This window comes from Lepidochelys kempii, chromosome 6 (assembly GCF_965140285.1).
Source record: "Lepidochelys kempii isolate rLepKem1 chromosome 6, rLepKem1.hap1, whole genome shotgun sequence".
NCBI lineage: Eukaryota > Metazoa > Chordata > Testudines > Cheloniidae > Lepidochelys > Lepidochelys kempii.
The window spans coordinates 51,454,239-51,476,680 of NC_136385.1; the positions used below are offsets into that span (position 1 = coordinate 51,454,239).

Genomic DNA, 22,442 nt, shown 5'->3' on the forward strand with positions numbered 1-22,442 from the left:
AATTGTAAGCTCTTTGGGGAAGGGACCATCTTTTTGCCCTCTGTTTGTACAGCACCTGACACAGCGGGGTCCTGGTCTGTGACTGGGTGTCCTATGCACTATGGTAAATACAAATAATAAATAATAACAAGAACATGACTAAGAGGAAATGGAGACAGAAGGTGGTTGGGGGGTGAGATGATAAAAAGACAAGGAGGGGAAAGTGGGGTCAGTTGAAGGCGAAGGAGGCAGGACTGATAGGAAAGGAAGATGGGGAGGGCAGAAAATAGCATCTCCCACAATATATAGGTTGGGCAAGGGTAAGTGGACCCTGCATCTGAGAAGCCAGTGGGGAGACACATTTATCCATGTCCATTTAAGGTTGAATTTTCAACCCGAAATGATCATACAGAAATGGAGGGAAGTTGAATTTCCCACAAACACAGACTTTGACATTGGTAGACCTGCCTACTCTTGCCAAGGCTGTAGGCGTCAGCTGAGCACTGATAAATTCATTTCTGTAAACCAGTCCAGGTCACCTACATAGTAGTATTGTTCAAGATAGGTGTTAGACTTGTAAGGATGCGTTTAGTCTCTATGAAGTGACTGTAAGTTGCTCTATGTATTAATCTTACATGTAATGTCTGTAACCCATGCTATAAGGTAACATGTAAGCTTTGCTTTATAACTATACAAATGCCTGATCTGAATCTGTGAACCCAGGCAGGAGGAATGGTTCTCCCGCTCATCAAGAAAGACTAACAAAACTAAGTGGGCCATTGTGAAACATCACAATATGAAGACTAAGGGTATGTCTACACTGACAAGCTTCTGCACCACAAATTGTACCACTTTTATTAAAATGCCAGAATTAAACCACTGTTGCGTGTCCACACGGTGTTCCTTGTGACACTGGAGTGCATCCACATTAGCAGCTCTTGCAACGGCAAAGACAGCAGTGCATTGTGGTAGTTATCCCACTGTGCAACTGGCCGCAGGGTGCTTTGGGAAGGGTTTGCAGTGCCTCATGGGACAGGCACAGTGTCACATGATGCAGGTTCCCCAATCCCATAGTTCCATGGGCATCCTACTACATTGCCAGCTGCTTTTCAACTGAAGCAGGCAGGGAGTGCGTGACAGGGAGTGTGTGTGTGTGTATGTGGGGGAGGAGAGACAGTGTGTTTTGGGGGACAGAGGGTGTGTCAGCATGCTGTCTTGTAAATTCAGACAGCGGCAGGAAGCAATCAGTCCTGAGGCAGTGGGAGGAGGATAACACAACATCAGCCCCTGCCTCCGTTCCTGGGCTCTCTGCTCAGCAATCTCTCTCTCTCTCTCACACACACACACACACACATCTGCCTCTGTGTTCAACAGCATGAGCATTCCACATTAATGGTTTGCTTTGTGTCCTGGAGCAGATCAGCACAGCACTCAAGAGCTGTCAGAAATGGTGCTTTGAAAGGGAAGGGGTGCATGTCTCCAGGGCAGCCGAGCTCAAAACAATGAGCAGAGCAGTCACTTGAGGCATTATGGGACAAGTCCGGAGGCCAATTACAGCACAGAAAGCAATCAAGTGTTCACACTGGCAATAGGGCGCTGGAGCCTCTACGCAAATAGCCTTATAACTCTTGTCAAGGTGGGTTTTTTGCAGCGCTGCAACTGAGGAGTTTCTGCATGCAAAGTGGCTTGGCAGTGTGTACACATCTGCAGGTTGAGAGCAAAAAGCTGCTTTACTGTGCAGAAACTTGCCAGTGTAGACAAGCCCTGGGTTAATGGCCCTCTCACACCCATGAAGGTGCTATGTACAAGGAAGCTCATGCCATGAGCTTGAATTCTGGAAGAAGGAAATAAAGATAGCTGACGGGAAGATTCTTCATCTCTGCTGTATGGTCTCTCACAAGACTGGAGGTAGGAAACAAAAGCACAGATCCCCAGGGCATTCAGTGCTGACAGATTACTACAACTCTGCCACTTCTGGAACTATATACTGTAATTCATTTGTGTATATATGTTGCCTGTTTTAACCTGTAAATAACGCTCTCATTTCTTTTTCCTAGTTAATAAATCCTTAGTTAATAATCCTTAGTTAATGGCTATAAGCATGGTCTTCAGTGTGAGATTTGAGGTACAAACTGACCTGGGGTAAATGACTGGTCTCTTGGGACTAGAAAGAACCTGAATCTTTTGTGATCATTTGTGTATGTTAACCATTATCATTAAGTCCAGCTTGCATGGGTGGCAAGGTAGACTGGAGTTCTCAAGAGGACCGTCTGTGACTCCATGGTAAGACAGTTATAGTGCTTCAGGAGTTCACATTTGTATACTGAGTTGGTGAATTCTAATTATAGGACATACAACCAGTTTGGGGAGTCTGCCCTGCTTTTTGATCGTTTGCTCTGAGGTTGGCACTCACAGTCGTGAGCCACTGCAGACAATGTGACACAGACCAAGAAAAAAGTGATATATTATTCATCATAATTTTTAAGTCAATATCAAGATTATAGTTTTTGGATGGGAGTGTCTCAACATTTTGAATTATTGGGACTTGTAACAATGCCAACTTTGAGTCTACAGAGCAGATCCATGTGTAACCCTTATTCCATGAAGGTAGCTAGTTGATGTCTATGAAGGGCCTTGGTGGTATTGATCTGGTTTTTAGTGTCACCTATTTACTAGTAACTGGATCTGATATAACCAATTAGTGCTTCCAGTTCTCAGCGAGGTTGTGAATACAACCAGCACCACTCTGAATCTAAGAACAATTCCAGGATGGCATATCGCTTTTACCAAAAAAAATGAGTAAGATTACTCCTCAACACTTCAAACATCCTACAACCCTCATTCCCCCAGTCCCTGAGGCCTTAGAATGTGCCCTTGGCATTCCTACTAGAACATACATGCTTCAACTATGATTTTTGACAGTTCTACATTCAAATGGATCCAGGTTGGCAGACAGGTGTAGCTAGAAGGTGCAGTGAGACAGGAAACAATTTTAAATAGAAGCAGTGGTTAAAACTCTATGGGGACAGCAAACTGAGGCCTGGTCTACACTACAAGTTTATGTGGGATTTGGCAGCATTAAATCAAATTAACCCTGCACCCGTCCACACAACTAAGCCATTTTTTTTTTTACATAAAGGGCTCTTAAAACTGATTTCTGTACTCCTCCCCAACGAGGGGATTAGCACTGAAATCGACATCACCGTTTCGAATTAGGGTTAGTGTGTACGCAATTCGAAGGTATTGGCCTCCGGGAGCTATCCCACAGTGCACCATTGTGACCGCTCTGGACAGCACTCTGAACTCAGATGCACTGGCCAGGTGTACAGAAAAAGCCCCGGGAACTTTTGAATCTCATTTCCTGTTTGACCAGGTGAGCTCATCAGCACAGGTGACCATGCAGTCCCAGAATCGCAAAAGAGCTCCAGCATGGACCGAACGGGAGGTACTGGATCTGATCGCTGTATGGGGAGAAGAATCCATGCTATCAGAACTACATTCCAAAAGACGAAATGCCAAAACATTTCAAAAAATCTCTGAGACCATGAGGGACAGAGGCTACAGCAGGGACGCAACACAGTGCTGTGTGAAACTTAAGGAGCTCAGACAAGCGTACCAAAAAACCAAAGAATCAAACGGACGCTCTGGCACAGAGCCCAGACATGTCGCTTCTACGCTGAGCTGCATGCAATTCTAGGGGGGGGGCCACTACCACTACCCCACCCTTGTCCGTGGACTCGGATGATGGGGTACTCTCCGCCATGCCTGAGGATTTTGTGGACAGAGAAGATGAGGAGGACGAGCTTGAGAAGAGCACACAGCACACCGTTCTCCCCGTTTGCAGAAGGTTTCTGGGGACAGCAGCCTTATTCTGTCCTCCACGGTAGGACACTTTACCACGCCATGCTAGTAGCAAGTAATCTGGTATCATTGCATGACAAAGCCTGGCAGCGTATGGTCCCAGTGTTTGCTGGCATTCAAGCAACATCCGTTCTTTATCTCTCTGTGTTATCCTCAGGAGAGTGATATCGTTCATGGTAACCTGGTTGAAATAGGGGAATTTAATTAAGGGGACATTCAGAGGTGGCCGTTCCTACTGGGCTGTTTGCCTGTGGCTGAAAAGAAATCCTCCCTGCAGTTAGCCACGCGGTGTGGGGGAAGAGGGGGCATTGGCACTGAGCTGTTCGCGTTTGGCTAGCAGGGATCTTCCCTGATACCAGCCACGCAGTGCGGGGAGGGGTAAAGCGATCATCCCAAAGAATTGGATTGGGGGTGGGGGGGTTAGTTTGGTTTCTGCTGCTGCACGTTAACAGGAAAACCGCAGCACTAAATGGCCAACTCAGCGTGCTTTGCTTGGTATGGGAGAGGAGGGCGCTGCTGTTATGAAGGTTGCAGAAGCCAAAAGACTATGACTTATCATGGTCGCCTGCAAGCCGAATTCTGTTGCCCGGCACTGCGTGTGTGATCTCTAACACCAAAGCCGCAGGCACTCAATATAAGATGCAAAATGCGACCTTGTAGCAAAATCACACGTGCTATGTAATGCGAATAGTGTTGTTCACCGTGAAAGAGTACAGCCATTGTTCTGTAAAATGTACTTTTTAAAATACTTCACTCCCTTTTTTTCCTCCAGCAGCTGCAAGTGTTTCAAGCCTCCCTCCTCTGTCCGAAAGGCCATCTCAGATAAGGCGGTGAAAAAAACGCATGTGCAATGCAATGTTCTCTGAGCTCATGCAGTCGTCCAGCACTGACAGAGCTCAGCAGAATGTGTGGAGGGACGCAATAGCAGAGTACAGGAAAGTGGCCGATGAACGTGAGGAGAGGTGGCAGCAGGCACCCTGGACAGTAGTCAGGAGCTGTTCAACTATAGGCTGAGCAAGTGCAGAACGGTGGTAGAGTGTGCATTTGGACGTTTAAAGAGTCGCTGGCGCAGTTTACTGACTCGCTCAGACCTCAGCGAAACCAATATTCCCATTGTTATTGCTGCTTGCTGCGTGCTCCACAATCTCTATGAGAGAAAGGGGGAGACATTTATGGCGGGGTGGGAGGTTGATGCAAATTGCCTGGCAGCTAAATACGCACAGCCAGACACCAGGGCCCTCTACCACCATTCTGCACTTGCTCAGCCTATAGTTGAACAGCTCCTGACTACTGTCCAGGGTGCCTGTATATGGCTTCATGAGCCAGAGCATTAAGGGGTAGGCTGGGTCCCCAGGGATAACTATAGGCATTTCAATATCCCCAACAGTTATTTTCTGGTCTGGGAAGTAAATCCCTTCCTGCAGCCGTTTAAACAGATCAGAGTTCCTGAAGACGTGAGCATCATGAACCTTTCCCTGCCATCCTACGCTGATGTTGGTGAAACGTCCCCTGTGATCCACCAGTGCTTGCAGCAACATTGAAAAGTACCCTATGCGGTTTATGTACTGGCTGCCCTGGTGGTCCGGTCCCAAGATAGGGATATGCTTTCCGTCTATAGCCCCACCACAGTTAGGGAATCCCATTGCAGAAAAGCCATCTTGTATGACCTGCACATTTCCCATAGTCACTACCTTTGATAGAAGCAGCTCAATGATTGCGTTGGCTACTTGCATCACAGCAACCCCCACAGTAGATTTGCCCACTCCAAATTGATTACCGACTGATCGGTAGCTGTCTGGCGTTGCAAGCTTCCACAGGGCTATTGCCACTCACTTGTGAACTGTGAGGGCTGCTCTCATCTTGGTTTTCTTGTGCTTCAGAGCAGGGGAAAGCAAGTCACAAAGTTCCATGAAAGTGCCCTTACGCATGCAAAAGTTTTGGAGCCACTGGGAATCATCCCAAACCTGCAACACTATGCGGTCCCACCACTCTGTGCTTGTTTCCCAGGCCTAGAATCGGGGTTCCACGGCATGAGCCTGCCCCAGTAATACCATGATCTCCAAATTGCTGGGGACTGCGGTTTTAGAGAAATCTGTGTTCATGTCCTTATCACCACGCTTCTGTCACCTCCTCGCCTGGTTTTTCAGGTGCTGGTTCTGCATAAACTGCACAATAATGCATGAGGTGTTTACAATGGTCATAACTGCTGCGGTGAGCTGAATGGGCTCCATGCTTGCTGTGCTATGGCGTCTGCTCGGGCAATCCAAGGAAAAGGGCATGAAATGATTGTCTGCTGTTGCTTTCACGGCAGGAGGGAAGGTTGACTGATGACATTTACCCATAACCACCTGCGACAAATTTTTGCCCCATCAGGCATTGGGAGATCAGCCCAGAATTCCAATGGGCAGCGGGGACTGCGGGAACTGTGTGTGACCAAGTTCCTCCTCTGCCTTTGTGGGTCCTGCGCTTATTGGTGGATTTACTCACCTCAGAGGTTCACAGCAGCCCTCAGTTTGGCCATGTTCATGGCTCAAATCTGCCGTTCACTCAGTTAGCCTCGTCATTGGCCAGTACGGGAAAAAGGAAGAAGAACAATCCCCACAGTCTCTGCTGATCCACCTAGTGGATCGGGGAACAGGCCAGAGACCTTCCCCTCTGGTGGAATCCACAGTCCAGGTCAACTCCTCCGGTATCAAGTAGGGAGCTGGGGGAATGGAGGAATGGGGGGAACCCGGGCCCGCCCTCTACTTCGGGTTCCAGCCCAGGACCCTGTGGATTGCAGCTGTTTACAATGGCTCCCGTAACAGCTGAGTGACAGCTACAACTCCCTGGGCTACTTCCCCATGGCCTCCTCCCAACACCTTCTTTATTCTCACCACAGGACCTTCCTCCTGATGTCTGATAATGCTTGTACTTCTCAGACTTCCAGTAGTACACCTTCTTACTCTCAGCTTCTTGTGCCTCTTGCTCTCAGCTCCTCGCACGCACACCACAAACTGAAGTGAGCTCCTTTTTAAACACAGGTGCCTTGATTAGCCTGCCTTAATTGATTCTAGCAGCTTCTTGATTGGCTGCAGGTGTTCTAATCAGCCTGTCTGCCTTAATTGTTTCTAGAAAGTTCCTGATTGCTCTGGAACGTTCCCTGTTACCTTAGTCAGGGAAAAGGGACCTACTTAACCTGGGGCTAATACATCTGCCTTCTGTCACTCTCCTGTAGCCATCTGGCCTGACTGTGTCACATGCGGGATAGCTACCTACAGTGCGCTGCTTGGAATGTCAATGCTTGCCAAAGTACTGTGGATGCACACCGCCAAATTAATGTGCTTAGTGTGGATGCATGCACTCCACTTTATACAATCTGTTCCCAAAAATTGACTTCTGTAAAATGGGAGTACTTTCGTAGTGTAGACATGGCCTGAGTGTTTCTTATAAAATAGTCTAACACAGAGATCCTAAGCTCATTCAGGTCATATGAGATCTGCATAAAGCAACTGCAGACCCAAAGCTTCTCTAAACCTAAACAGAGGGCTGTCTCAGAAGCAGGAACACTCTCATTCCACCAAAGGCAACTCACTTCAACTCCTCACAGGTGCTAACAGAATTCACTGTCCAACTTGAACCTTTCTCTTCAACAGGCCAGGCAAAGCTTCTTTGACGGGATCAGAACAAGGAACACCAGACAGCTTATCCTATGGAACCTTTCACAAACCTTTTCTTTCACTTCCAGGGGAGTGTGTATTGGTGGAAGGGCCAGCAGGATCAATGCAAAAGATTGCAAAGAGCTCTTTGAGTACTACCAGACTCTGTTCCCTTACCTTCCACAAAACTGTTCTGCTACCTTACTCAGCTCCCACCCCACTTCCCACTCAATATTGCTTTGCTTCAGGAAAGGGCAGGGAAAATAAGTTGTGAGAGCAAGTTTCCATTTTCAGTGAATACTTTGTACTGGAGCAGAGAACTTTGCGGTTTAGGTACAGTATTTTTCACACTTCAATGCAGGGCACACGTGAAAGAGGCAGAGAGTGGATTTAAAATATAACACATTATAGGATATATCATTATTCACACAGAAATCTGTAGCCATCCCATGGGAAACTGGTGTTATTTCACTGCTTGAACACTGGCACTAGAAATTATAAAATGATTAAACTAAGAACATATGAACATAATGACCATACTGGGTCAGACCATGTTCCATCTAGCCCAGGATCCTGTCTTCCAAAAGTGGCCAATGCCAGGTGCTTCAGAGGGAATGAAGAGGCAATCACTGAGTAATCTATCCCCTGTCATCCATTCCCAACTTTTGGTAAACAGAAGCTAGGGACAATCAAAGCATGTTGTTGCATCCCTCACCATCCTAGCTAATAGCCATTAATGGACCTATCCTCCATGAACTAATCAATGTTATGGAAAACCCAAGGTGTGCGGAAGAAATTGACTATACACCAGTTCAAGCTTCTTGCTTTTATTTATTGTTGTCTCTCTCATTTTGGGTCTTAATCTCACATCTTAAAAGGCTGTTTCACACATCTGGGTTTTGAAAATGTAATAGTTGTTTGTACAGAGGGCTTTTGTTCATGGCATTATTATAGAACAAATAGCATTTGATCTTATATGCACAATTATTTGTTTAGTGGTAGTATCTTCTAGTAAGGCTATCTCAGGGAACTGAGAATAATATAGTCTAGAAGTGCATATTTTTTTCCCGGCCAACAAAAGGAAATTTTTGCTGTGCCACCGATCTAGACTGTTCTCAGTGGTAGCAGATGACAGAACAAGGAATGATGGTCTCAAGTTGCAGTGGGGGAGGTTTAGGCTGGATATTAGGAAAAACTTTTTTTCACTAGGAGGGTGGTGAAACACTGGAATGTGTTACCTAGGGAGGTGGTGGAATCTCCTTCCTTAGAGGTTTTTAAGATCAGGCTTGACAAAGCCCTGGCTGCGTTCTATTTAGTTGGTGTTGGTCCTGCTTGGAGCAGGGGGTTGGACTAGATGACCTCCTGAAGTCCCTTCCAATCCTGATATTCTATGATTCTATGAGCTCTTTCACTTGACTTGGCCTGTATTATTGGCATATATGACAAGCCTTAACAACTTCTTCAATGCCTGTTCATTTGAGACCAGCATAAAATGTCTCTTGTCCTGCTTTTGAACCCCTTTCATATCTATACTGTACTCTTTTGAGAGCATCCCTATCCCATGGAAGATGTCCTCAAACTCTTCCTCAATTATAGTAGTCCCCTACCCCTTTAAAGAGTGCACCCTTTTGATGAGACCACGGGCTTGACTTGGTTATAACCCAATAACGGGATCTCTTTTCCTGGGTACTATTATGAAGTGTAACTGTAATATGGGGCTTTTGTCTGTTAGTGCATCCGTTATGGAGCGATGGGGAACTACACCAAGCTGGGTTCATCCCCCTCATGCCATCATACCCAATTCTGCATTTGTTAAGTCCTTGTCATGACCAAAAACGTAGCTTTTTCCCAGGGTCACACTGTGTTCACAGGCTACTGCTTGGCATTCATGCTTTTTGCCTCTCTCTCTCTCTCTCTCTGTTCTTGTCTTTTACAAACTTTTCTCTTCTGCCTTCCTGCACACATAATCTCAGACCCAAAATGTTACTCTGCCAAAAGCTCCTAGGCAGGTTCACACACTCCTTTTGTCTTGGATGTGGACTTATTCTTACAGTTCTGTTAACAGAAGGGTGAGTTCATACCTATCCATCTCAATGAGGTTTTAACTTTCCCCGACTTCGCTGCAGGACAGTGAGCTCTCTGACAGTGGCAGAGTAACTGGATGAGCTCTTCAGTTCTAATCATCTTAGGCCTGGTCTCCACTAAGAATTTAGGGCAGGTCTACACTACAAACTTGCATCTGGTGAAGACGCTCTAAGCTGATGGGAGACAAGTCTCCCATCAGCTTAACAACTCCACCTCCATGAGAGACAGTAGCTACGTCAGTGGAAAGCCCTATGGTCTACACAGGGGGATCAAGATCGGTATAACTACATCGCTCAGGGGTGTGGATTTTTCATACCGAAGTAAGTGTGTAGTGTAGACCTGGCCCTCCATCGGTATAGCGATGTCTCTCAGAGGTGTGAAAAATCCACACATACCCCTGAGGGATGTAGCGATACCAACCTAATCCCTGGTAGAGACAGCACGGGGTCGATGGAGGTGGATTACCTGCACTAACGGGAGAATCCCTCCTGTCAGTGTAGGTAGTGTCTACACTGTAGCATTTTAAGTGTAGACGTTCCATTAGATCACATCTAAACTATAGCCCTGTACTGGTATAACTACCTCACGCAGGGATGTGAAAAATCCACCCCTCCAAACAATGTAGTTATATTAACTTAACCCGCCCCCCCCAACACCATCACCACCACCACGTAGACAGTGCTACATCGATGGGAGATCTTCTCCCATTCAAATGGCTACCACCTCTCGGAGAGGTGGATTAACTACACCTATGGGAGAAGCTCTCCCATCTGTGTAGGAGCGTCTTCACTTATGTGCTTCAGCAGTGCAGCTGTGCCAATGCAGTGTTTTAAGTTTAGACCTGCCCTTAGTCCAGCTCTACTTGCTAAGATAAAAACATTTGATTTAACAGAAAGAATGGCATTAGAGAAGTAATATCCACCTTCTCAACTATGGCTCACACAGTAAATTATGTAGAAATCAGGGCGGGGGGAGGCTGCACTGGGAATATTATTTTAATTCATGTTCCAGCTATAAATTATTAAACTAATATCTAAAAGAGGACTCCACAGGATTTTTGTGAATGATCAAACATCCTGTTGAAAGGAAGAGGGAGTACTACACTCCTCATGCCACTCCTAGGCGTGACTGCAATAAATAATGATAACCATGCAAATATAAACTTCAGTCACACTGCACAGCTCTCAGCAGGAACACAGCAAAACAGGTCACACTGGCAAAAGGTTTTAGCCTGATTTGGGGAAGTTGTACATTAAAAAAGAGAAACAGGAAAAGATGCAGGGAATATGATGTTTTACAAAGAGGAATGGCATCAGATGTTGGGTAAAACGAGATACTTTACTATTCCAGAACCTTGGCTCCAGGGTTGCCACCTTTCTAATTGTTCATAACTGGACCATGAGGCCCAGCACTTCTCTGCCTCTTCCACCAATGCTCTGCCTCTTTCCTTGAGGCCCCACCTGCTTCCTCCACCTCTTCCTCCAACTCCCTGCCCCAGCTCCCCTTTTTCCCCAAGGCCTCACCTCCGTCACTCACTTCTCTTCCCTCCTCCCCTATCGCTCACTGAATCGTCTCCACCTCCCTCCCTCCCCTGCCTAGGCTCCCTCTGCTCTGAGGCTGGCATGGAAGATGCTGCAGACTGACAAGGAGCCTGGCTGCAGGTAGGAGACAGGACTGGCTAAGCAGGGGCTAGCGTAGGTTAATGATCTAGCATCTCCCCTCACCCTGCAGTATCTGGATTTTTGGCGTCCGGTCGGTACATCTGACTGGACACTTCCAGGTCTTCTTTTCAACCTGATTTTTGGTCAAAAACCAGGCACCGTGTCCTCTCTATAAAAGTTCTGGAGAGTATTATAGATACTAACTGCCTCTCACATAGGACACATTGTATTCAGACTGCTCTTAATTTATGGCTCAAATAAGTAAGACTTACCGGTAATTATGCTTTACAGTTCTTCTACATAGAATCATAGAATCATAGAATATCAGGGTTGGAAGGGACCTCAGGAGGTCATCTAGTCCAACCACCTGCTCAAAAGCAGGACCAATCCCCAATTAAATCATCCCAGCCAGGGCTTTGTCAAGCCTGACCTTAAAAACTTCTAAGGAAGGAGATTCCACCACTTCCCTAGGCAATGCATTCCAGTGTTTCACCACCCTCCTAGTGAAAAAGTTTTTCCTAATATCCAACCTAAACCTCCCCCACTGCAACTTGAGATCATTACTACTTGTCCTGTCCTCTTCTACCACTGAGAATAGTCTAGAACCATCCTCTCTGGAACCACCTCTCAGGTAGTTGAAAGTAGCTATCAAATCCCCCCTCATTCTTCTCTTCTGCAGACTAAACAATCCCAGTTCCCTCAGCCTCTCCTCATAAGTCATGTGTTCCAGACCCCTAATCATTTTTGTTGCCCTTCGCTGGACTCTTTCCAATTTATCCACATCCTTCTTGTAGTGTGGGGCCCAAAACTGGACACAGTACTCCAGATGAGGCCTCACCAATGTCGAATAGAGGGGGACGATCACGTCCCTCGATCTGCTCACTATGCCCCTACTTATACATCCCAAAATGCCATTGGCCTTCTTGGCAACAAGGGCACACTGCTGACTCATATCCAGCTTCTCATCCACTGTCACCCCAGGTCCTTTTCCGCAGAACTGCTGCCTAGCCATTCGGTCCCTAGTCTGTAGCTGTGCATTGGGTTCTTCCGTCCTAAGTGCAAGACCCTGCACTTATCCTTACTGAACCTCATCAGATTTCTTTTGGCCCAATCCTCCAATTTGTCTAGGTCCCTCTGTATCCTATCCCTGCTCTCCAGCGTATCTACCACTCCTCCCAGTTTAGTATCATCCGCAAATTTGCTGAGAGTGCAATCCACACCATCCTCCAGATCATTTATGAAGATATTGAACAAAACCGGCCCCAGGACCAACCCCTGGGGCACTCCACTTGACACCGGCTGCCAACTAGACATGGAGCCATTGATCACTACCCGTGATCTACATCACAGATTTTCAAACCCTATTCTCTATAAAATAAAGCTAGTTTTCCATATAAGGAATTTTCTAGGTTCCACTGTGATTGTGTTTAACAATGTGAAGCTGCTTCCTATTTAAAATAGTTTCCAATTAACTTTTCCCTTTTCTAAAATTGTTTTCACTGCTCTGTCCCTTATCAACCCTATTTCTAATCTGCAATAACCACTTCCTTCCACAAGGGCTCACCCCAGAACAAATCCTGCTTGCACTCTTGTCTTTTCTGCTATGAGAGAAGGTGGGTGAGGGAATATCTTCCATTGGATCACCTTCTGTTGGTGAGAGAGACAAACTTTTGAGCCACACAGAGCTCTTCTTCAGGTCTGGTAAAGGAACTGCCAGCGTCACAGCAAAATGGAAGGTTGAATAGATTGTCCTCATAAGTAGTTACCACATATTATAAGGGACCATTCAAGGTAAAGCAGCCCATTAACACCTTTTCTGCTTCTGGCTGGCTAATAGATGACTTAGGCCTTGTCTACACTACAAAGTTTTGTTCGCAAAAGTTATGCCGCTTTAATTAAAGTTCTTTCATTAAAATCGCTGTTGCGTGTCCTCACTGTGCTCCTTGCGTCAGCAAGTGCATCCACACTAGCAGCTCTTGCATCGACACAGGGAGCAGTGTGCTGTGATAGCTATTCCCACTGTGCAACTGGGGCAGGGTGCTTTGGGAAGGTGTTTGCAATGCCTCATGGGGCAGGTACAGCATCACATGATGCAGGTTTCTCAATCCCATCATTCGGGGAGCATCCTAGTAGATTGTCAGCTGCTTTTTCAACTGAAGTGTGTGGGAGAGAGAGAGGAGAGTGGTGTGTCTGTGACAGGAGAGACAGCAGGCTGACCGACCTATCCTGAGGAAGGAGGGGGACACCCCCACCCCACGTCAGCCCCTCTCTCCCAAAGCAGCCCGCTCTGCCTGCCTGCACAGCAATCTTTCTTCCCTCCCTCCCCCCTCCCCCCCCGCCCCCACTTCAGGCTGCTGCTGTGTTCCCAGTGCAGGGCAGACCAGACGCATTCCACTCTAATTATTTGCTCTTTGTTCCCCAAAGGGAGGAGCATGCTCAGTTGTCAGATACTTCCTGGAAGCTTTGAAAGGGAAGGGGCACATGCCTGCAGGGCAGCAGAGATCAAAACACTGAGCAGAGCAGTCATGGCAGGCATTGTGGGATACTGGCAGAAGCCAGCTCTGTCGACAAAACAAACAGCAGTGTGTACACTTAGGTTTTGTCGCTTTAACTTTGCAGCAAAAGGCTTTATGCCTCTCGTTGAGGTGGTTTTATTTTTGACGGCAAAACAACAGAGTTTTGCTGCCAAAAGTAGCTTTGTAGTGTGGACATCTCCCCTGTTTTGTCGGCAAAATGCAGCTTTTGCCAAGAAAACTTTGTAGCATAGACAAGACCTTAATCTCTGTTGTCCAGCCTCTCATAACATTTGCAGCACTATTTCAGTCTCTCTTGGCTTGTCTTCACATACTGCGCTACAGTGGCTCTTCTCGTCAGCGTAGTTAATCAACCTCCCAATGAGGTGCTAGGTATGTCTGCAAGAGAAGCTCTCGGACTGACACAGCACTGTCTATACACGGGGTTATATCACTGTAACTACATTGCTCAGGGGTGTGGATTTTTCACACTCCTGAGCAAGGTAGTTATACCAATATAGGTATGTAGTGTAGACCTGGCCTATAACTAAATGCCTACAAATACCACATTCTTCTGGCACCTTCTTCTCCAAGTTCCTATTGCTATTTTCAGCCTCTCACATTAGAATACCCCATACCCAACCCAACTACCCCATAGGAGCCAAATTTTGCCCTCAGTGCATCTTTGCAGCCCCATTCAGAATCTTTAGTTCATAGTTTAGTTCACAAAAATGCTCTTTTAAAGACATTTTTAAGAAGAATCAAAGAACAACAAAAATATTACGGGCACCTTGGCACAGACAAATATTTGGCTTGATGTGTAACCGTTTACTATTATTTATTTAGCATTTACAAAGTGCTCAGCACTGGGCACAATGCAGAGGAACAACAATTCCTGTTCCAAGGAGGCCACAATCTTTCACATCCCAACAATCTTACAACCACAACCTGATCCGAATGTCCATTTTTAAGCACATGTAAATAATAAGCAAGCTACCTAGAGAAAGGATCATCTCATGAAGAGGCTGCTGATCTTTCTGACATGAAAAACTGAGGTTTACAAAACTAGTAAAACCAGAGGAGAGAACTTTTAGATCACAAGAGAGCAGCATCTGTAGCTCCTATACCATAAAAAAAAAAAAAAAAAAAGGATTTCCAACAGTAAGAAAAAGAAAGCAGGGATTTGCTCTAAATTTTACATAGTGTGTAATAAAAACATAAGCAAGAAGCACCTGAGAAGCATAACTGGTGCTGAACCTTCCAATGGCATTTTAGTATGTGCAAGTGGGTAATGAATACGATTCATGAAAAACACACTAAACAAATGCTTAACCATGCACTTAAGGGTAAAACTAGTTCCTTCCTCTGGGGAAGTTCTGCAGGCATTAATAATGGAGGAGATGTAGAAGGGAAGACAAAGCATGAGGGGACAGAATGTGGTTGGGTCCAAGTTGGAAACGTGTCAGAGGAGAAGCCCCTATGCAGATCTTCCTGTTCCCCACTCCCCACATAGGGATGGTTCTGCGGCAGAGGCCACAGAGGTTCCATATCTTAGGCCGAGGAGTATTCTTCTCCTTTACATCCTCTAAAACATCTGCCCAGCACTTGGCTGGGCACTGTGCTCTGCATTCATCCCCATGCACATGAAAGTTACACACAATACATGACTAATAATAGGCTATCTAGAATTATTAAGTGAATGAATTCAACTTAGAATCTAGTTTCTGCTTGAGGAAATGAAAGGCAGTTCTGAGGGCAGACTGAAGACTCTACCTTCCAATCACTACACTAAAACACTTACTGCCACTTCTAAGAGTTTGAGGAAAGAGAGCAAATTGCAGTTCAGAGATATAGAATATAGCTTCAAGTAGTTAAAAGCTCGATGATTTTTTTTACGACAGCAAGTTTGAAAGAGAGGCAAACTTAAGAAGCTGAGGAACAAAGTTTGAGTTTCATTATAAAAATAAGTCAAGTTTGACCGGTGTCTTGAATGATCTCTGCAGACCTCATGCTCATTCTCAGGCCAATACTCTGTTGCCAGCCCATTTGAGGTAAGGTGATATTTGAACACGCTTGCAATTACGCTTTCCCCCAGCCCCATCAGCTGTTCCATGGAATGGTCTTGGAGGTAATAACCTTTTTGGTAGGGGTAAAGGGACAGTAGGTCAGTACGTGATACAAAGAAGGATGCACCACGATGCCCTAGACCATTCACCATTAAAACCAGAAAATAAGAGTGATTTAACTCCAAAAGAGTCATCAGGAGAAATATGTATGCAAATAAGTACACATTTACATCTTTATATCACAATGATTGTGCAGTCACAACAGTTATAACTGAGAAATTGCAATACAATGTGTATTGTAATTCCCTGATTTCACACACAGATCCACAACTTTCAAAGATTTTTGAAAAGTTTAAGAGAAATCTTATTGAGTTGTTTTTGAGTTATGGGGTAGTGAATAAACTAAAACACTTAAAAGAAAATTTCACTACTTTTTTTTTTTTTTTTTTGGTAAAACCACGGCTACTGAAAGAGAGGTGAAATTTGAAACTTGACATATTCACAAAAACTCAGAGACACAGTCCTCATTAGAGATGAGTCTTTGTGTGTTTTGAAATATATCTATCCATTAGGTTTCAGCGTAACAGCCGTGTTAGTCTGTATTCGCAAAAAGAAAAGGAGTACTTGTGGCACCTTAGAGACTAACCAATTTATTTGAGCATAAGCTTTCGTGAGCTACAGCTCACTTCATCGGATGCATACTGTGGAAACTGCAGAAGACATTATATTCACAGAGACCATGAAACAATACCTCCTCCCACCTCACTCTCCTGCTGGTAATAGCTTATCTAAAGTGATCACTCTCCTTACAATGAGTATGATAATCAAGTTGGGCCATTTCCAGCACAAATCCAGGTTTTCTCACCCTCCACCCCCCCACACACACAAACTCGCTCTCCTGCTGGTAATAGCCCATCCAAAGTGACCACTCTCTTTACAATGTGTATGATAATCAAGGTGGGCCATTTCCAGCACAAATCCAGGTTCTCTCACCCCCCGCCCCTTTTTCCAAAAACCACACACACAAACTCACTCTCCTGCTGGTAATAGCTTATCCAAAGTGACCACTCTCCTTACAGTGTATATGAAAATCAAGGTGGGCCATTTCCAGCACAAATCCAGGTTTTCTCACACCTCCTCCCCAAAAAACACACACACACACAAACTCACTCTCCTGCAGCAGGAGTGTGGGGTGGGTGGAGGTATACGAAAGCTTATGCTCAAATAAATTGGTTAGTCTCTAAGGTGCCACAAGTACTCCTTATCTATCCATTAGTTAACCAAAACATACCCTTTTGAAAACTATGTACTGAGAGTGCACCACAGAAAAAAGACCTTAAGACCAAGATTTTCTTTTTAAGAGGGGAGTGCGGGTTGGGGAGAACCTAAACTTAGGTTCCTACATCCATAGTTAGGCACCTATATATATGGGCTGATTTTTCAAAAGTGCAAAGCACATAGTGAAATTAATGCTCAACACTATTGAAAACTAGGTCACCTGTTTAAATGCCTTAATATGGATTTAAAGTTCTGGCCTACTTCTACTCATGTTTACTTAAGAATGTACTGTGCATGCAAGCACAGCTAGTTAAGCACCACTTGTGGATTCAGTGAACTTATAAGTGACTTTTGTAAGTACTGCAGTTTGAGTAATTTGGAATTTTTTTTTAATTATTCATTGTTCTTAAAATACCAAGGAAATTAAATGTAAAAATCGGAGTGAGAGCAACTTTAAAGACACACTGTTAAAATCACAAATTGTCAGGAAACACAAAAGCAAAGGATCTCATAAAATATTAATTTGACCACACTCATTATGTATACTATTGTCTAGTCACCTCTTTCATGTTAAATATGTCTCTTACGGCCATTTTAAACACAGCTCTAAGTAAAGTCACATGGCTGCACCATGAGTCAGGCAGGGACACAATCTCCGCTGCTGTCCCTTCACTTAAGAAGGTGCAAACTCTTTCCTGGGAAAAGAGGCCTGATCCTACTTGCTTCCCATTCTTTAAGGGTGACCTGCACCCCAGGACACTAGCAGGAAATACTCCCCATAGTCAAGAAAATGCAAAGACTGTACTTACTATTATTTATTTCTACTGCAATAATATCTAGAGAGGTCTTGAGCAGGTTGGAGACCTTATTGTGCTAAACACTGCCCAGACACATAGTAAATGACAGTCCCTGCCTCAAAGAGATTACAACTCAGCCCTGCTTCTACACAAAGGGCTTAAGGGCAACCGGGGAGATTCTTCACAGCTTTCCTTCAACTATACACTCACTCAAAGGCCAAATACAGTTTGGCCCATTGCATTACACTATTTTTCTCATAAAATATCTACCCTAAAATATACAGGAAGTACAACATGGCTGAGTTAATGTGGCTCTTGGCCATACATTTTGCATTCCTGGCTTCTTCTTACTCTGCCTGTGCAACCAAAATAAAACAGCTTTTTGTAATAATTGTGCTGTTTATGTGTAAACTGTGTTGAAGCAGTCTGTGCCCTCCATTTCCTTGGTACTAGAAATGATTTCAGAAATTATTTTATATACTTAGTTTAATGCCTTTTCTTGGTGTGAACACAATCTTCACTTGCTGTAATGTGTGCTACACACATGCAGTAAGGATAACATATTCCTCAAATAACAGAGACAATGAACAGAGACAAAAAGAAATGACTATATTACCATAAATAGACAAATAAAGAACTACTGCAACCGTTGAAAAATAGAACTACTTATAAGCTTCAAAAAGAAAAGGAGTACTTGTGGCACCTTAGTCTCTAAGGTGCCACAAGTACTCTTTTTCTTTTTGCGAATACAGGCTAACACGGCTGCTACTCTGAAACTTATAAGCTTCAGTGAGTTTGCTGAAGCCTTTTCAAGGCTTACAATATTTATGCTGCTGCAGCTGACAAATATGTTAGAGTTCCAGGTCAGAATAAAAGCATAGGAAGGTAAAATTCACAGAGCTGGTGAAAATGTACAGGTTTTTGTACAGTAACACATCTTTCCCTATGATGTTCAATGTTTGATCTAACATGCACAATGAAATAAAAGTGATGAACACACAGTCACTGTAGAAGGAGGATAAGCCTTTGTTAAAAATAGAAAATCAGCCATTTATTCAAAGTACTGAAATTAGCTTTTTTTAAAAAGCTGATTTAGTCTGAACCTCTATTCTGAAATGATAGTCAAGAACCAAAACACAAAAGTAATTTGATGCAATTTTGTTCTCCTTTGATTAAGCAGTATAATTTTAAAACATCTTTTCTAGAGTAATTGTAATTATATAGGGAGTGGGGGAGAAGATTGTGTTTGGCTTGTAGCTAAAATACAGAACTGGAGATTTGAAATCTATTCCTGGCTCTGCCACAGCCTTTAAGTGTAACCTAGGACACTTCACTTAACCTTTCTAAGTCTCAGTTTCTGGCCAGTAAAATGGAAACAATAATGCAGTCCTACCATCACAGTGGTATTGAATATATTGGGCTTACTTTTGATCTCACTGCCAGTGTACATCTGGAGTTACAGTTGTTTGGAAAATTGGGTTTATTTTTATGTACATTTTTGATGAAAAGGAGAAAAAAATGCATTTGTGTTGGAAAAACAAAAACCCAAACCCGGAACATTTTGGAGGAGTTTTTTCCCTATAAAAACATGAACATTTTGAGGAAAGCAGATACTTTCTGCTGAAATTATTGTTTAATCGAAAACCCAATCTTCTGTTGAAAAAAAAGTTTTGATGGACATTTTTCAACCAGCCCGAATCTGGAGTAATTGAAAGCTACATCTGGTTTATTAATGTTTGTAAAGTGTTTTGAGATGGGTAGGACTAGAAGTAGAAAGCGTTGTCAAATAGCTTTATTATTGTTACATATCAGAAATAATTCATGAACTGAGAGTTCTTCAACTCAGCTAGTATCTTTCTAGCACTCTTTAAGAGCAAAGGAGCACTGATAAATGGAATTCAAATCCTTTAGTAATACTACAGTTGTCTATTGAGAACTGAAATGTGTGGGAGATGGATATGGCATGGACAAAATAAAAAAGCTAAATTAAATCTATGACAACAAAGTAACAGCAAAGCAAAGCAGTTGCACCTCATCAACACCTTTATATAAGCCTTTGAAATGTCACTGCTAAATAAAGCACAATACTCAGTTTCCGCCATTCACATGAAGAGAATTTTGTGTTGTAACGAAGCTATTAGCAGGCAATGCAGTTCTATGAAGCCAGCAAAATGGCCCATATTCACAAAATCCATTTTCGGTCCAGAGTTAACAAATTTAAACATTTTGAAGTGGGCAGGACAGTGGGGCTATGTTCAGGTGTAGGAATCTACCTGCTCAGATCAGATCAAAGTTCTGGGGCCTAAGTCATTAAACAATAAAAATCAAGAACCATGCTGCAAAGCACCAATACAATTAAGGTATAACAATAATTAAGCGTAAAACTGACTTGAGGTAGCCATTTTAATCAAAAGATGGGCTGGTGGAAGCAGGAATGGAGTTCTAGTCATGCCAAGGTAGACTCTAAAAACCACACTGGAGGACTTTATTGCAAGCCATAAGAATAAATATTTTTACATATGATCCATTTAAGTGTCAAACACAACAGGACTTCCTTCTGCCAAATCCACAACAAAAGTCTGCAGGCTCAATGCAACCAAGTTCCAGAGTAAAACAGGAAAACCACCCTGACTCTCCTCAACTCCTGCTTCTTCTTAGAGAACCTCCTTTTCTTATTCAAGACCCACCACCCCACAGCACTTCCCCTTCTTAGACCCCAATCATTAAACAGTATACAACCTAATCCTGTACCATACAAGTCAATGGGAGTTCTGCCACTGACTTCAGTGGGAACCAGAGTAGGGGATGGTTGCATGTTTCAAGCAGTGCTCTAGAAAGCCAGAGGATTTGGGCACAGTTCTCAACTCCACCACAGATTTATGTGACGTTGGGCTGAAATTTTAAAAAGAGCTCAGGGTCCATCATTTGGGCCAGACTTTCAGAATAACCTGGCCACAAATGTCACCAGAGGAACAGCTGGGTGCTGAACACTTCCAAAAATCTGGCCTTTATTTAGGTACCTAAAGTGGTTTGGCAGTGATGGGGTGCATATAAGTACTTAGATTAGAGCTGAGTGAAATTTTTGGACAAAACTTTATTTTTCCAAAAAATGCACCCTCAGGTGGGCTCTTTTTTTCAAAATGTATTTCCATTTTATTTTTTAAAAAGGTTAAAAAAACTCAAATAAAATGAAATGTTTCATTTCCAGTCTGAACAAGTTTGACGTGAAGCAACAGTTTTTTGACTTTTTCATTTTGCTAAAAAATTTTAGTTTCAGGTTGACCGGAAGCAAATAATTTTTTTGGGGGGGGGTACATGCTACAGCTTCAGTGGGTGTAAGTTATGTCGCTCAGGGGCGTGAAAAAGTTGCATCGACCTAAGCGCTGGAGTGGACCGTGCTATGTCAGTGGGAGAGCTTCTCCTGCCGACATAGCTACTGCCACTCACGGAGGCTGGAGCGATTAAGTCAACGGGAGAGCTCTCTCCCAACGGTGGTTTAGAGCGTTTGCACTAGAAGCACTACAGCATCGCAGCTGCATCAGTGCAGCTGTGCCAGTGTAAGCTCTCTAGTGCAGTCATAGCCTAAGAGCCTTCCTCTATCAAGATGAGAGAGTTAACCCCTCCCTGTCAACTGAAGAAATAGTTTCAGCTTTTAACATGCATATACCATAAATGGCAGCATGAAATGACATAAATTCTGTTCTGCAGACGTGCTATCTATATAATCATCATTGAAAATAAAAATAAATTTATAAAGTGTGACGCCTACTGTCAATTATCAAAATGCTAATTTAGGAAACAGCACTCAAGAATGCCCAAGATTATCCAGGGAATTAATCATAAACTAGGACAGCTCACAGTCCCAGGTAAAGTCAATTATTAATTCCCAGGAAATTCTCCAAGATGAGATCATTATAGCTATTGTAACAGTTGGGGAGCAGGGAAGAGTGGGTATTTATGAAACCACAATGATCAAACCTCCCTAGGGGCCATGTTTTATGTTTCCCCTGCAGGTCACCTGTAAATAGCATGTGTACCCAGATGGGCAGCAGGAATGTGGGATCCAGGCAGCCACTTCCCCCAGCTGAATGTGCTGAGGTGCAGGCATGATGGGAAGGATGGCAACAGCAGGAGAAATCTATCCCTACCTGTCTCCTTCTCTCTCTCTTTTTTTGGTAAGGTGGGGGGTAAGGTGGGGAAGAGATTTTGATGAGCTTCTCACCCTCACCTCAGGGTCCACAAGCTAACAAACAGTTCTCTACAGTGTCATGGGAAGAGAAAATGTAAAAGATGCTGAGGTGCCAGGCAGCTTTAGAGATGGCATCTGAATTCTGTTTTCAATCTGTGTTCCATTGTGGTTATAGTTCTCTAGCTCTTCTTGTTGTCAGCTGTTCACAGACCTTCTGAAACTTCCCTGGTCTGACCCGTCTTAAAAACATTTTAGACATAAGGTCACAGCTTTCATTAAGTACATATGTGAGACTGACTGTATTGCCTGGGCTGCCTGTCAGTATAATCTCTTTAGGACAAACACCCATTCTGATGTCTCACTTGGGTTGTAACT

The 22,442-nt window shown here is 44.0% G+C and overlaps 1 protein-coding gene across 4 annotated transcripts in view; it reads right to left on the reverse strand.

Moving 5' to 3' along the window:
- SHANK2 (SH3 and multiple ankyrin repeat domains 2) overlaps positions 1 to 22,442 on the reverse strand; it is a 613,170-nt gene that overhangs the window by 495,104 nt on the left and 95,624 nt on the right. The window lies entirely within an intron of this gene.